This window comes from Oncorhynchus tshawytscha, linkage group LG13, assembly GCF_018296145.1.
Source record: "Oncorhynchus tshawytscha isolate Ot180627B linkage group LG13, Otsh_v2.0, whole genome shotgun sequence".
Lineage (NCBI taxonomy): Eukaryota > Metazoa > Chordata > Actinopteri > Salmoniformes > Salmonidae > Oncorhynchus > Oncorhynchus tshawytscha.
In genome coordinates this window covers 80,506,397-80,521,993 of record NC_056441.1, presented here as the reverse complement: position 1 = coordinate 80,521,993, position 15,597 = coordinate 80,506,397, and the positions used below count along the sequence as shown (strand labels likewise).

At 44.0% G+C, this 15,597-nt stretch overlaps 1 pseudogene; it reads left to right on the top strand.

The window, feature by feature from the left end:
- The window catches only part of LOC121838975, a 73,599-nt pseudogene that overhangs the window by 4,432 nt on the left and 53,570 nt on the right, over positions 1-15,597 (top strand).

Below are 15,597 nucleotides of genomic sequence, written 5' to 3'. Positions count from 1 at the left end.
TATAAACAAACACACACTCTCCTGAGTTCCTCAGGAATTCTCCAGGGCAGCTGTCTAGGCCCCTTTTTTCAATCTTTACTAACGACAGTGTGTAAAGCCAGTGTGTCTATGTCCAGTTGAAGTCGGAAGTTTATATACACCTTAGCCAAATTGTCCCGCCCTGACATTAGAGAGCTTTTTTGTCTCTATTTTGGTTTGGTCAGGGTGTGATTTGGGTGGGCATTCTGTGTTCCTTTTTCTATTTATTTGTTTTGGCCGGGTATGGTTCTCAATCAGGGACAGCTGTCTATCGTTGTCTCTGATTGGGAACCATACTTAGGTAGCTTTTTCCCACCTGGTTTTTGTAGGTAGTCAATGACACTGACTCTACTCAAGCCACTTTAATCATGGGAATTGATGGGAAATTATGTAAATATATCACTAGCCACTTTAAACAATGCTACCTTATATAATGTTACTTACCCTACATTGTTCATCTCATATGCATACGTTGATACTGTACTCTATATCATCGACTGCATCCTTATGTAATACATGTATCACTAGCCACTTTAACTATGCCACTTGGTTTACATACTTATCTCATATGTATATACTGTACTCAATATCATCTACTGTATCTTGCCTATGCTGCTCTGTACCATCACTCATTCATATATCCTTATGTACATATTCTTTATCCCCTTACACTGTGTATAAGACAGTAGTTTTTTTGGAATTGTTAGTTAGATTACTTGCTCGTTATTACTGCATTGTCGGAACTAGAAGCACAAGCATTTCGCTACACTCGCATTAACATCTGCTAACCATGTGTATGTGACAAATAAAATTTGATTTGATTTGATTTGATTTAGTTGTTTTCTGTTTTGTGTCTGCACCAGACAGAGCATTTTCGGTTTCGTTTATTCTCTTTGTTATAGTGTTCAGTTTAAATAAAAAGCATGAACACTTACCACGCTGCGCTTTGGTCCGATTATACCTCATCAGACGATGACACCCGTTACACAAATACATTTAAACTCGTTTTTTTCATAATTCCTGACATCTAATCCTAGTAAAAAATCCCTGTTTTAGGTCAGATTGGATCCCCACTTCATTTTAAGAATGTGAAATGTCAGAATAATAGTAGAGAGAATGACTTATCTCAGGTTTCATTTCTTGCACCCATTCCAGTGGGTCAGAAATGTACATATACTAAGTTAACTGTGCTTTTAAACAGCTTGGAAAATTCTAAAAAATGATGTCATGGCTTTAGATTATTCTGATAATTGACATAATTGACATAATTTGAATCAATTGGAGGTGTACCTGTGGATGTATTTCAAGGCCTACCTTCAAAGTGCCTCTTTGCTTGACATCATGGGAAAATCTAAAGAAATCAGCCAAGACCTCAACAAAATTGTAGACCTCCACAAGTCTTGTTGGAAGCAATTTCCAAACGCCTGAAGGTACCACGTCCATCTGTACAAACAATAGTACGCAAGTATAAACACCATGGGACCACGCAGCCGTCATACCGCTCAGGAAGGAGACGCGGTCTGTCTCCTAGAGATGAACATACTTTGGTGCGAAAAGTGCAAATCAATCCCAGAACAACAGCAAAGGACCTTGTGAAGATGCTGGAGGAAACAGGTACAAAAGTATCTATATCCACAGTAAAACTAATCCTGTATCGACATAACCTGAAAGGCCTCTCAGCAAGGAAGAAACCACTGCTACAAAACAGCCATAAAATAGCCAGACTACGGTTTTCAAATGCACATGGGGACAAAGATCGTACTTTTGGAGAAAAGTCCTCTGGTCTGATGGAACAAAAATATAACTGTTTGGCCATAATGACCGTTGTTATGTTTGGAGGAAAAAGGGGGAGGCTTGCAAGCCGAAGACCACCATCCCAACCGTGAAGCACAGGGGTGGCAGCATCATGTTGTGGGGATGCTTTGCTGCAGGAGAGACTGGTGCACTTCACAAAATAGATGGCATCATGAGGCGGGAAAATTGTGGATATATTGAAGCGACATCTCAAGACATCAGTCAGGAAGTTACATCTCGATAAACAGCTGTCTCTGATTGGGAACCAATTCAGGCCACCATAGACCTAAATATACCTAGACATACTAAAACCCCATAGATTTACAAAAAACCCAAGACAGGACAAAAACACCAAGACAATACAAAAACTAAACCAACCACCATTGTCAAATCCTGACCTAACCAGAAATAATAAAGAAAACAAAGATAACCAAGGTCAGGGTGTGACAGTACCCCCCCCCCCCTCCTCAAAAGGTACGGACTCCCGGCCGCAAACCTAATCCTATATGGGAGGGTCTGGGTGGGCATCTAACCTCGGTGGCGGCTCTGGTTCTGGACGCCGCCCCCCTTCTTTACATTGAGTCCGCTCTTATATCACTGACCCGTTGATCATCGTCGGATGCTCTGGACTGCGGATCCTCGCCGTAGGCCCCGGGCTGGGGACCCTCGCTGCGTGGATCATCGCCGGATGTTCTGGACTGTGGCCCGTCATTGGAGGTTCCGGACTGTGGCACGTCGTTGGAGGTTCCGGACTGTGGCCCGTCATTGGAGGTTCCGGACTGTGGCCCGTCGTTGGAGGTTCCGGACTGTGGCACGTCGTTGGAGGTTCCGGACTGTGGCACGTCCTTGGAGGTTCCGGACTGTGGCATGTCGTTGGAGATTCCAGACTGTGGCCCGTCGTTGGAGGTTCCGGACTGTGGCATGTCGTTGGAGGTTCCAGACTGTGGCACGTCGTTGGAGGTTCCGGACTGTGGCATGTCGTTGGAGATTCCAGACTGTGGCCCGTCGTTGGAGGTTCCGGACTGTGGCATGTCGTTGGAGGTTCCGGACTGTGGCACGTCGTTGGAGGTTCCGGACTGTGGCCCGTCGTTGGAGGTTCCGGACTGTGGCCCGTCGTTGGAGGTTCCGGACTGTGGCCCGTCGTTGGAGGTTCTGGTCTGTGAACTGTCGCCTGACGCTCTGGACTGGGTACTGTTGCCGGACGCTCTGGACTGGGTACTGTCGCCGGACACTCTGGACTGGGTACTGTCGCCGGACACTCTGGACTGGGTACTGTCGCCGGACACTCTGGACTGGGTGCTGTCGCCGGACGCTCTGGACTGGGTACTGTCGTCGGACGCTCTGGACTGCCGAGGTGCACTGTAGGCCTGGTGTGTGGTGCCGGAACTGGTGGTACCGGGCTGGTGACACCAGGAGGCACAGGATACACCGGACCGTGGAGACGCATTGGAGATCTAGAACATAGAGCTGGCTCAATACATCCTGGCTGGATGCCCATTCTAGCCCAGCAAATGCGAGAAGCTGGAATAGAGCTCACCGGGCTAGAATAGCACACTGGAGACACCTGCTTATCTCTGCATAACAAGGTGCCTGACCAGTTACACGCTCCCCAAGGTAAGCACGAGGATTTGGCTCAGGTCTCCTACCTGACTCAGCCAATCTCCTCGTGTGCTGCCTCTCGGGCTTCCGTGCTAGCCGTGGGCTTCCGTGCTAGCCGCGGGCTTCCGTGCTAGCCGCGGGCTTCCATGCTAGCCGCGGGCTTCCGTGCTAGCCGTGTACCATATCGTCGCCGTTCCTCTATTCTACGGTATTTCTCCTCCTTAGAACGGCGATACTCCCCAGGCTGCGTACAGGGTCCTGCTCCATCTAGTATTTCCTCCCATGTCCAGGATCCTTTTCCGTCCAAAATCTCTTCCCAAGTCCATAACGTCTGCTCCTCCTTTTCACGCTGCTTGGTCCTGTTATGGTGGGTTATTCTGTCACGTTCGTCATAACGAGGAGACCAAGGCACAGCGTGAGATGAATACATTCTTCTTTATTTAAACGAAGAACACTAAACGAACTAACAAAATAATAAAACGACCCTGAAGCTATGAACACGAGTGCTGACATGCAACTACACATAGACAATAACCCACAAAACCAAAATGGAAAAATGGCAACCTAAATATGATCCCCAATCAGAGACAACGATAAACAGCTGTCTCTGATTGGGAACCAATTCAGGCCACCATAGACCTACATATACAGTGCCTTGCGAAAGTATTCGGCCCCCTTGAACTTTGCGACCTTTTGCCACATTTCAGGCTTCAAACATAAAGATATAAAACTGTATTTTTTTGTGAAGAATCAACAACAAATGGGACACAATCATGAAGTGGAACGACATTTATTGGATATTCCAAACTTTTTTAACAAATCAAAAACTGAAAAATTGGGCGTGCAAAATTATTCAGCCCCTTTACTTTTAGTGCAGCAAACTCTCTCCAGAAGTTCAGTGAGGATCTCTGAATGATCCAATGTTGACCTAAATGACTAATGATGATAAATACAATCCACCTGTGTGTAATCAAGTCTCCGTATAAATGCACCTGCACTGTGATAGTCTCAGAGGTCCGTTAAAAGCGCAGAGAGCATCATGAAGAACAAGGAACACACCAGGCAGGTCCGAGATACTGTTGTGAAGAAGTTTAAAGCCGATTTGGATACAAAAAGATTTCCCAAGCTTTCAACATCCCAAGGAGCACTGTGCAAGCGATAATATTGAAATGGAAGGAGTATCAGACCACTGCAAATCTACCAAGACCTGGCCGTCCCTCTAAACTTTCAGCTCATACAAGGAGAAGACTGATCAGAGATGCAGCCAAGAGGCCCATGATCACTCTGGATGAACTGCAGAGATCTACAGCTGAGGTGGGAGACTCTGTCCATAGGACAACAATCAGTCGTATATTGCACAAATCTGGCCTTTATGGAAGAGTGGCAAGAAGAAAGCCATTTCTTAAAGATATCCATAAAAAGTGTTGTTTAAAGTTTGCCACAAGCCACCTGGGAGACACACCAAACATGTGGAAGAAGGTGCTCTGGTCAGATGAAACCAAAATGGAACTTTTTGGCAACAATGCAAAACGTTATGTTTGGCGTAAAAGCAACACAGCTCATCACCCTGAACACACCATCCCCACTGTCAAACATGGTGGTGGCAGCATCATGGTTTGGGCCTGCTTTTCTTCAGCAGGGACAGAGAAGATGGTTAAAATTGATGGAAAGATGGATGGAGCCAAATACAGGACCATTCTGGAAGAAAACCTGATGGAGTCTGCAAAAGACCTGAGACTGGGACGGAGATTTGTCTTCCAACAAGACAATGATCCAAAACATAAAGCAAAATCTACAATGGAATGGTTCAAAAATAAACATATCCAGGTGTTAGAATGGCCAAGTCAAAGTCCAGACCTGAATCCAATCGAGAATCTGTGGAAAGAACTGAAAACTGCTGTTGACAAATGCTCTCCATCCAACCTCACTGAGCTCGAGCTGTTTTGCAAGGAGGAATGGGAAAAAATTTCAGTCTCTCGATGTGCAAAACTGAGAGAGACATACCCCAAGCGACTTACTGCTGCAATCGCAGCAAAAGGGGGCTGAATAATTTTGCATGCCCAATTTTTCAGTTTTTGATTTGTTAAAAAAGTTTGAAATATCCAATAAATGTCGTTCCACTTCATGATTGTGTCCCACTTGTTGTTGATTCTTCACAAAAAAATACAGTTTTATATCTTTATGTTTGAAGCCTGAAATGTGGCAAAAGTTCGCAAAGTTCAAGGGGGCCGAATACTTTCGCAAGGCACTGTACCTAGACATACCAAAACCCCATAGATATACAAAAAACCCTACAGGACAAAAACACCTTGACAATACAAAAACTAAACCAACCACCCTTGTCACACCCTGACCTAACCAGAAATAATAAAGAAAACAAAGATAACTAAGGTCAGGGTGTGACATCTCTCTACTATTATTCTGACATTTCACATTCTTAAAATAAAGTGGTGATCCTAACTGACATAAGACAGGGAATTTTTACGAGCATTAAATGTCAGGAATTGTGAAAAACAGAGTTTAAATGTATTTGGCTAGGTGTATGTAAACTTCCGACTTCAACTGTAGCTGTCCTAACCGACTTGACAAAACTATAGATTGTTAATTAACAAGACATTTGTGGAGTGGTTGAAAAACAAGTTTTAATGACTCCAAACTAAGTGTATGTAAACTTCCGACTTCAACTGTATGCGGATGACTTAGCACTATACACATCAGCTACTACAGCGAGTGAAATGACTGCAACACTTTACAAAGAGCTGTAGTTCGTTTCAGAATGGGTGGCAAGGAATAAGTTAGACCTAAGTATTTCGAAAACTAAATGCATTATATTTTGGACAAATCATTTACTAAACCCTAAACCTCAACTAAATCTTCTAATAAACGTGTAAATTGAGCAAGTTGAGGTGACTAAACTGCTTGGAGTAACCCTGGATTGTAAACTGTCATGGTCAAAACATATTGATACAGCAGTAGCTAAAATGGGAGAAGTATGTCCATAATAAGGCACTGCTCTACCTTCTTAACACCACAAGGCAGGTGCTACAGGCCCTAGTTTCTACCTTCTTAACAACACTGTCAACAAGGCAGGCCCTACAGGCCCTAGTTTCTACCTTCTTAACAGCACTGTCAACAAGGCAGGTTCTACAGGTCCTGGTTTAGTCGCAACAGGACTACTGTTCAATCGTGTGGTCAGGTGCCAGGCCCTAGTTTCTACCTTCTTAACAGCACTGTCAACAAGGCAGGTCCTACAGGCCCTAGTTTCTACCTTCTTAACAGCACTGTCAACAAGGCAGGTCCTACTGGCCCTAGTTTCTACCTTCTTAACAGTAGTGTCAACAAGGCAGGTCCTACAGGCCCTAGTTTCTACCTTCTTAACAGCACTGAGGGACTTAAGAAAATTGAGGGACTAAACAGGGACTTAAGAAAATTGCAATTGGCTCAGAACAGGGCAGCACGGATGGCCCTTGGATGTACACAGAGAGCAAACAATAAGATGGATGTCAATCTCTTCTGGCTCAAAGTAGAGGAGAGATTGACTTCATCACTACTTGTATCTGTGAGAGGTATTGACATGTTGAAAGCACCAAGCTGTCTGTTTAGCACACAGCTCTGACACCCATGCATTCCCCACAAGACATACCACCAGAGGTCTCTTCTCAATCCCCAAGTCCAGAACAGACTATGGGAGGCGCCCAGTACTACATAGAGCCATGACTACATGGAACTCTACTCCACATCAGGTAACTGATGCAGCAGTAGAATCCGATTTCAAAAACAAGGTAAAAATACACCTTTTTGAACAGCAGATATGTGGTAGTGGAGTATGGGCCTGAGGGCACACACTTAGTGTGTTGTGAGTTTGTTACGTTGTTACGCCTTGGCAGCAGCTAATGGGGATTCATAATAAATACAAATACACATACTGACTGTCTGTACACACACAGGAGAAAAACATTTCCATTTAGGCAAAAGGCTTCTATGTGACAGAGATGTCCAGAGCCTCTGAACTGTCATGCTGTTGTGTTCTCTCCTCTGATAGGCTACAGTAAGTACCCAGTAGAAATACAGGCACCAAACATTACATCGAGTTATGATCTGTCTCTGAAGTTGTCAAAAGAGATGATGATTTGTGATTAGTGTAATTACTGCTAGTCTCCTGGAATAGATTCAATCACACCTTTTAATTGTTTATGTACTGCTCTACTCTACTATACTGCTGTAGGAAATGAAAAAGAGTCTGTGAGGTCCAAATCATTATCTGGAGTCTCATCATTTACAGCAGTTGTGGAAGGGTCCAGTTAAACCACAGCACACCATTCTTTGTATTGACAGTTGTCTCCACTAGAGGGAGATAGAGGTCCATGTCTGTATAGTTTATTTGGTTTCCCATTAGCTACTTCACATGCAGCAGCTCCTCTTTCTGGGGTCCACATAAACGTACAAATACATGACAAAGTACAGAACAGTTATAGGCAAGGACATTCAATTAAATACAAAAATATTTATACATTATACTGAACAAAAATGTAAACGCAACATGCAACAATTTCAAAGATTTTACTGAGTTACAGTTCAGATAACGAAATCAGTCAATTTAAATAAATTCATTAGGCCCTAATCTATGGATTTCACATGACTGAGCAGGGGCGCAGCCATGGGTGTGCCTGGGACGGCATAGGACCACCCACTTGGGAGCCAGGACAGCCAATCAGAATTAGTTTTTCCCCACAAAAGGGCTTTATTACAGATATAAATATTCCTCGGTTTAATCAGCTGCTCTGGTGGCTGGTCTCAGACGATCCTGCAGGTGAAGAAGCCGGATGTGGAGGGCCTGGGCTGGTGTGGTTACACGTGGTCTGCGGATGTGACACCGGTTGGACGTACTGTCAAATTCTCTAAAACGATGTTGGAGGCGGCTTACGTTACATTCTCTGACAACAGCTCTAGTGCACATCCCTGCAGTGTAGCATGCTGATTACGCGCTCTCTCAATACTTGAGAGATCTGTGGCATTGTGTTGTGTGACAACTGCACATCTTTAAAGTGGCCTTTCATTGTCCCAAGCACAAGGTGCACCTGTGTAATGATTATGCTGTTTAATCAGCTTCTTGATAGGCCATACCTATCAGGTGGATGGATTATCTTGGCAATTGAGAAATGCTCACTAACAGGGTTGTAAACACATTTCTGAACAGAATTTGAGAGCAATAAGCTTTTTCTGGGTATGCAACATTTCTCTGAACTTTTTTCAGTTTATGAAACATTAAAACATTTTGCTCAGTATCTACAGTGTATTCGGAAAATATTCATAACCCTTTTGTTTTACATTACAGCCTTATTCTAAAATGGATTCAATTGTTTTTCCCCTCATCAGTACCCCATAATGACAAAGCAAAAACAGTTTTATATATATATATATATATATATATATATATATATATATAATATATATATATATATAAACAACTGGATCAGATTTACATAAGTAGTCAGATCCTTTACTTAATACTTTGTTGAAGCACCTTTGGCAGTGATTACAGCTTCGAGTCATCTTGGGTATGATGCTACAAGCTTGGCACACCGTACTTGGGGAGTTTCTCACATTCTTCTCTACATATCTTCTCAAGCTCTGTTAGGTTGGATGGGGAGCGTTGCTGCAAAGCTATTTTCTCCTCTTTTCAGGTCTCTTCAGAGATGTTTGATCGGGTTCAAGTTCTGGCTCTTGCTGGGCGACTCAATGACATTCAGAGACTTGTCCCGAAGCCACTCCTGTGTTATCTTGGTTGTGTGCTTAGGGTCGTTGTCCTTTTGTAAGGTGAACCTTCACCCCAGTCTATGGTCCTGAGTGCTCTGGAGCTGGTTTTCATCAATGATCTCTCTGTACTTTGCTCCTTCAGCTTTCCCTCAATCCTGACTTGTCTCCCAGTCCCTGGCACTGAAAAACATCCCCACAGCATGATGCTGCCACCACCATGCTTCACTGTAGTGGTGGTGCCAGGTTTCCTTCAGATGTGACGCTTGGCATTCAGGCCAAAGACTTCAATCTTGGTTTCATCAGACCAGAGAATCTTGTTTCTCATGGTCTGGGAGTCCTTTATGTGCCTTTTGGCAAACGCCAAGCGAGATGTCATGTGCCTTTTACTGAGGAGTGGCTTCCATCTGGTCACTCTACCATAAAGTAGAGGAACCCCGGAGCTCTGTCAGAGTGACCATTGGGTTCTTGGTCACCTCCCTGACCAAGGCACTTCTCCCCCGATTGCTCAGTTTGGCTGGGCAGCCAGCTCTAGTGTGAGTCTTGGTGGTTCCAAACTTCTTCCATTTAAGAATGATGGAGGCCACTGTGTTCTTGAGTACCTTCAATGCTGCAGAAATGTTTTGGTACCCTTCCCCAGATCTGTGCCTCAACACAATCCTGACTCAGAGCTCTACGGACAATTCCTTCCACCTCATGGATTGGTTTTTGCTCTGACATGCACTGTCAACTGTGGGACCTTATGTAGACAGGTGTGTGCTCTTCCAAATCAAGTCCAATCAAATGAATATACCAGAAGTGGACTCCAATCAAGTTGTAGAAACATCTCAAGTATGATCAATGGAAACAGGATGCACCTGAGCTCAATTTTGAGTCTCATAGCAAAGGGTCTGAAAACTTATGTAAATAGGCTATGCTTTTTTTATTTGTAATACATTTGAAAACCTTTTTAAAAAACCTTTTTTTCGCATTGTCATTATGGGGTATTGTGTGTAGATTGATGAGGGGAAAAACGTATTTAATCAACTTTAGAATAAGGCTGTAACTTAATGTTACGGCTAGCGGTTCCGCGGAACGTTTCGACAACATCCGGAGAAAATGCAGAGCGCGAAATTGAAATACATTTTTTATAAATATTTAACTTTCATAAAATCACAAGTGCAATACACCAAAATAAAGCTTCACTTCTTGTTAATGCAGCCACCTTGTCAGATTTCAATAAGGCTTTACGGCGAAAGCAAACCACGCGGTTATCTGAGGACAGCACCCCACCATACAAACACATGAAAATCATATTTCAACCAAGCAGGTGCGACACAAAACTCAGAAATAATTATATAATTCATGTCTTACCTTTGAAGATCTTCTGTTGGCACTCCAATATGTCCCTGAAACATCACAAATGGTCCTTTTATTTGATAAACTCCTTTTTTATATCTCCAAAGTGTCCATTTATTTGGCGCGTTTGATTCAGAAAAACACCGGTTCCAACTCGCCCAACATGACTACAAAGTATCTAATTAGTTACCTGTACACTTGGTCCAAATATTTCAACCAACTTTCCTAATCCATCCTTAGGTATCCTAAAACGTAAATAATAAATCAAATTTAAGACGGAATATACTGTGTTCACTAGCGGATAAAATCAACGTGGAGCGCGTGACCTGGAGTGCGTGACCTGGAGCGCGTGACCTGGAGCGCGTGACCTGGAGCGCGTGACCTGGAGCGCGTGACCTGGAGCGCGTGACCTGGAGCGCGTGACCTGGAGCGCGTGACCTGGAGTGCGCACCAAACAAAAGAGTACACATGGCTTGACACTCATTCTGAACAGTTCTGAACAGTACTTCTTCATTTCTCAAAGGAAAAACATGAACCAATTTCTAAAGCCTGTTGACATCTAGTGGAAGCCATAAGAACGGCAACCAGGTGCCTCATAAATCTAGATTCCCATGGAAACCAATAGAAAACACAGTCACCTCAAAAAATAATTTCCTGGATGGTTTGCCCTCGTGGTTTCGCCTGCCAAATAAATAATGTTATACTCACAAAAATAATTTTAACAGTTTTAGAAACCTTAGAGTATTTTCTATCCATATCTACTATCTAATTAAATGCATATCCTAGCTTCTGAGACTGAGTAGCAGGCAGTTTACTTTGGGCACGATTTTCATCAGGAAGTGAAAATACTGCCCCCTATCCCAAAGAGGTTTTAAGAAACTGTGGAACAATTTAAGGTGTCTGAATACTTTCCGAAGGCACAGTGTATGTGTGTGTGTGTGTGGGTGGGTGTGGGTGTGTGGGTGGGTGGGTGGGTGGGTGGGTGTGTGGGTGGGTGGGTGGGTGTGTGTTGGTGTGTGTGTGTGTGGTTGAAGTCGGAAGTTTACAAACATTTAGGTCGGAGTCATTAAAACTTGTTTTTCAACCACTCCACACATTTTTGTTAACAAACTATAGTTTTTAGAGGCTTCTGATAGGCTAATTGACATCATTTGAGTCAATTGGAGGTGTACCTGTGGATGTATTTCAATGCCTACTCAGTGCCTCTTTGCTTGACATCATGGGAAAATCTAAAGAAATCAGCCAAGACCCTCAGAAAAATCATTGTAGACCTCCACAAGTCTGGTTCATCCTTCGGAGCATTTTCCAAATGCCTGAAAGTACCACGTTCAGCTGTACAAACAATAGTATGGAAGTATAAACACCATGGGACCACGCAGCAGTCATACCGCTCAGGAAGGAGATGCGTTTTGTCTGCTAGAGATGAACGGACTTTGGTGCAAAAAGTGCAAATCAATCCCAGGACAGCAGCAAAGGAACTTGTGAAGATGCTGGAGGAAACAGGTACAAAAGTATCTATATTCACCGTAAAATGAGTCCTATACTGCTCAGCAAGGAAGAAACCACTGCTCCAAAACCACCATAAAAAAGCCAGACTACAGTTTGCAACTGCACAGGACAACAAAGTCAAGGTACTGGAGTAGCAATCACAAAGCCCTGACATCAATCCTACAGAACATTTGTGGGCAGAACTAAAAAAGCGTGTGCAAGCAAGGAGGCCTACAAACCTGACTCAGTTACACCAGCTCTGTCAGGATGAATGGGCCAAAATTCACCCAACTTATTCTGGGAAGGCTACCCGAAACATTTGACCCAAGTTAAACCATTTAAAGGCAATGCTACCAAATACTAATTGAGTGCATGTACACTTCTGACCCACTGGGAATGTGATGAAAGAAAGAAATACTGAAATAAATCATTTTCTCTACTATTATTGTGACATTTCACATTCTTAAAATAAAGTGGTGATCCTAACTGACCTAAAACAGGGAATTTTTACTAGGATTAAATGTCAGGAATTGTGAAAAACTGAGTTTAAGTGTATTTGGCTAAGGTGTATGTAAACTTCCAACTTCAACTGTAATATTATATTTTTATCATATTTTTTTTACGTTTTATTTTTGTAACAAAAGGGTTCAATGTGGCAGGCAGCAGAAGAGTGGTAGAGGTCAGTCAGACTGCATCACAGAGATTCTTTCTATTTTATTGAACCTTTATTTAACCAGGTTGGCCAGTTGAGAACAAGTTCTCATTTACAACTGTGACCTGGCCAAGGTAAAGCAAAACAGTGCGACAAAAACAACAAGACCGAGTTACACATAAACAAACATGTCAAAGTCACTAACTGAAAATAACAAAATTAAAAAAATAGAAGAATCTATGATAAAATCTATGTACTGAGTGTGTAAATGTAGAAGAGTAGGGAGGTAGGCAATAAATAGGCCATAGAGGATAAATAATTAAAATGTAGCATTAATACTGGAGTGATAGATGTGCAGATGATGATGTGCAAGTAGAGATACTGGGGTGAAAAAGAGCAAGAGGGTAAGTAATAATATGGGGATGAGGTAGTCGAGTGTGCTATTTACAGTTTGGCTGTGTACAGGTACAGTGATCGGAAGGCTGCTTTGACAGCTGATGCTTTAAGTTAGAGAGGGAGATATAAGACTCCAGCTTCAGAGATTTTTGCAGTTCATTCCAGTCATTGGCAGCAGAGAACTGGAAGGAAAGGTGGCCAAAGGAAGTGTTGGCTTTGGGGGTGACCAGTGAAATATACCTGCTGTAGCGCGTGCTACGGGTGGGTGTTGCTATGGTGACCAGTGAGCTGAGATAAGGCGGGGCTTTACCTAGCAAAGACTTATAGATGACCTGGAGCCAGTGGGTTTGGCGACGGATATGTAGTGAGGGCCAGCCAACGAGAGCATACAGGTCGCAGCATTGGGTAGTATATGGGGCTTTGGTGATAAAAACGGATGGCACTGTGATAGACTACATCCAGTTTGCTGAGTAGAGTGTTAGGGGCTATTTTGTAAATGACCTCGCCAAAGTCAAGGATCAGTAGGACAGTCAGTTTTACGAGGGTATGTTTGGCAGCATGAGTGAAGGATGCTTTGTTGCGAAATAGGAAGCCTATTCTAGGTTTAATTTTGGATTGGAGATGCTTAATGTGGGTCTGGAAGGAGAGTTTACAGTCTAGCCAGATACCTAGGTATTTGTAGTTGTCCACATGTTCTAGGTCAGAACCATCCAGAGTAGTGATGCTAGTCTGACGGGAGGGTGCGGGCAGCAATCATTTGAAGAGCACTTAGTTGTACTTGCATTTAAATGCAGTTGGAGGCCACGGAAGGAGTGTTGTATGGCGATGAAGCTTGTTTGGAGGTTTGTTAGCACAGTGGCCAAAGAAGGGCCAGATGTATACAGAATGGTGTTGTCTGCGTAGAGGTGGATCAGAGAATCACCAGCAGCAAGAGTGACATCATAGATATATACAGAGAAGAGAGTCGGCCTGAGAATTGAAGCCTGTGGCCCCATAGAGCCTGCCAGAGGACCGGACAACAGGCCCTCGAATATGACACACTGAACTCCATCTGAGAAGTAGTTTGTGAACCAGGCGAGGCAGTCATTTGAGAAGCCAAGGCTATTGAGTCTGCCGATAAGAATGCGGTGATTGACAGAGTCGAAAGCCTTGGCCAGGTCGATGAAGACGCCTGCACAGTACTGTCTTTTATCGATGGCAGTTATGATATCGTTTAGGACCTTGAGCTGAGCTGCACCCATTGACCACCTCAGAAACCAGATTGCATAGTGGAGAAGGTACAGTGGGATTCTAAATGGTTGGTGATCTGTTTATTATCTTGGCATTTGAAGATTTTTGAAAGGCAGGGCAGGATGGATATGGGTCTTTGAAGAGAGGGATGACCACGGCCGCTTTCCAATCTTTCGGGATCTCAGACAACACAAAAAAGAGGTTGAATAGGCTAGTAATAGGGGTTGCAACAATTTTGGCAGATAATTTTTAGAAAGAAAGGGTCCAGATTGTGCGGCCTCCCGGGTGGCGCAGTGGTTAAGGGCGCTGTACTGCAGCGCCAGCTGTGCCACCAGAGACCCTGGGTTCACGCCTGGGCTCTGTCGTAACCGGCCGCGACCGGGAGGACCGTGGGGCGACGCACAATTGGCCTAGCGTCGCCCGGGTTAGGGAGGGTTTGGCCGGTAGCGATATCCTTGTCTCATCACGCACCAGCGACTCCTGTGGCAGGTGGGCGCAGTGCGCGCTAACCAAGGTTGCCAGGTGCACAGTGTTTCCTCCAACACATTAGTGCGGCTGGCTTCCGGGTTGGATGCGCTGTGTTAAGAATCAGTGCGGCTTGGTTGGTTTGTGTATTGGAGGACGCATGACTTTCAACCTTCGTCTCTCCCGAGCCCGTACGGGAGTTGTAGCGATGAGACAAGATAGTAGCTCCTAACAATTGGATACCACGAAATTGGGGAGACAAAGGGGTAAAAAAATTTAAAAGCCCGGCTGATTTTTAGGGATCCAGATTTTGCAGTTCTTTCAGAACATCAGCTGTCTGGGTTTGGGTGAAGGAGAAGCGGGGAGGGTTTGGGCAAGTTGCTGCAGGGGGTGCTGAGATGTTGGCCGGGGTAGGGGTAGCCAGGTGGAAAGCATGGCCAGCCGTGGAAAAATGCTTATTGAAATTGTTGATTATTGTAGATGTATCGGTGGTGACAGTGTTTCCTATCCTCAGTGCAGTGAGCAGCTGGGAGGGGGTGCTCTTATTCTCCATGGACTTTACAGTGTCCCTAAACTTTTTGGAATTAGTGCTACAGGAAGCAAATAGATATAGGCCTACTCACAGGCATAACCCTCTTTCATGCACATACCCTTTCAATCTTTCTCTGTCCATTTCATTCCTTCTATCTCTTTCTCTCTCTCTCTCTCTCTCTCTCTCTCTTTCTGTCTCTGTCTGTCTGTCTCTTTCTTGCTCTCTACAATTTATGTGTCATCTACACTGGCTCAGGATAAGCAGAAACAAAAAAAAACACCCACCTCTGGTTTCCCAGCGCCCCCAAACCCAGTCACCCAGAACCATGTGC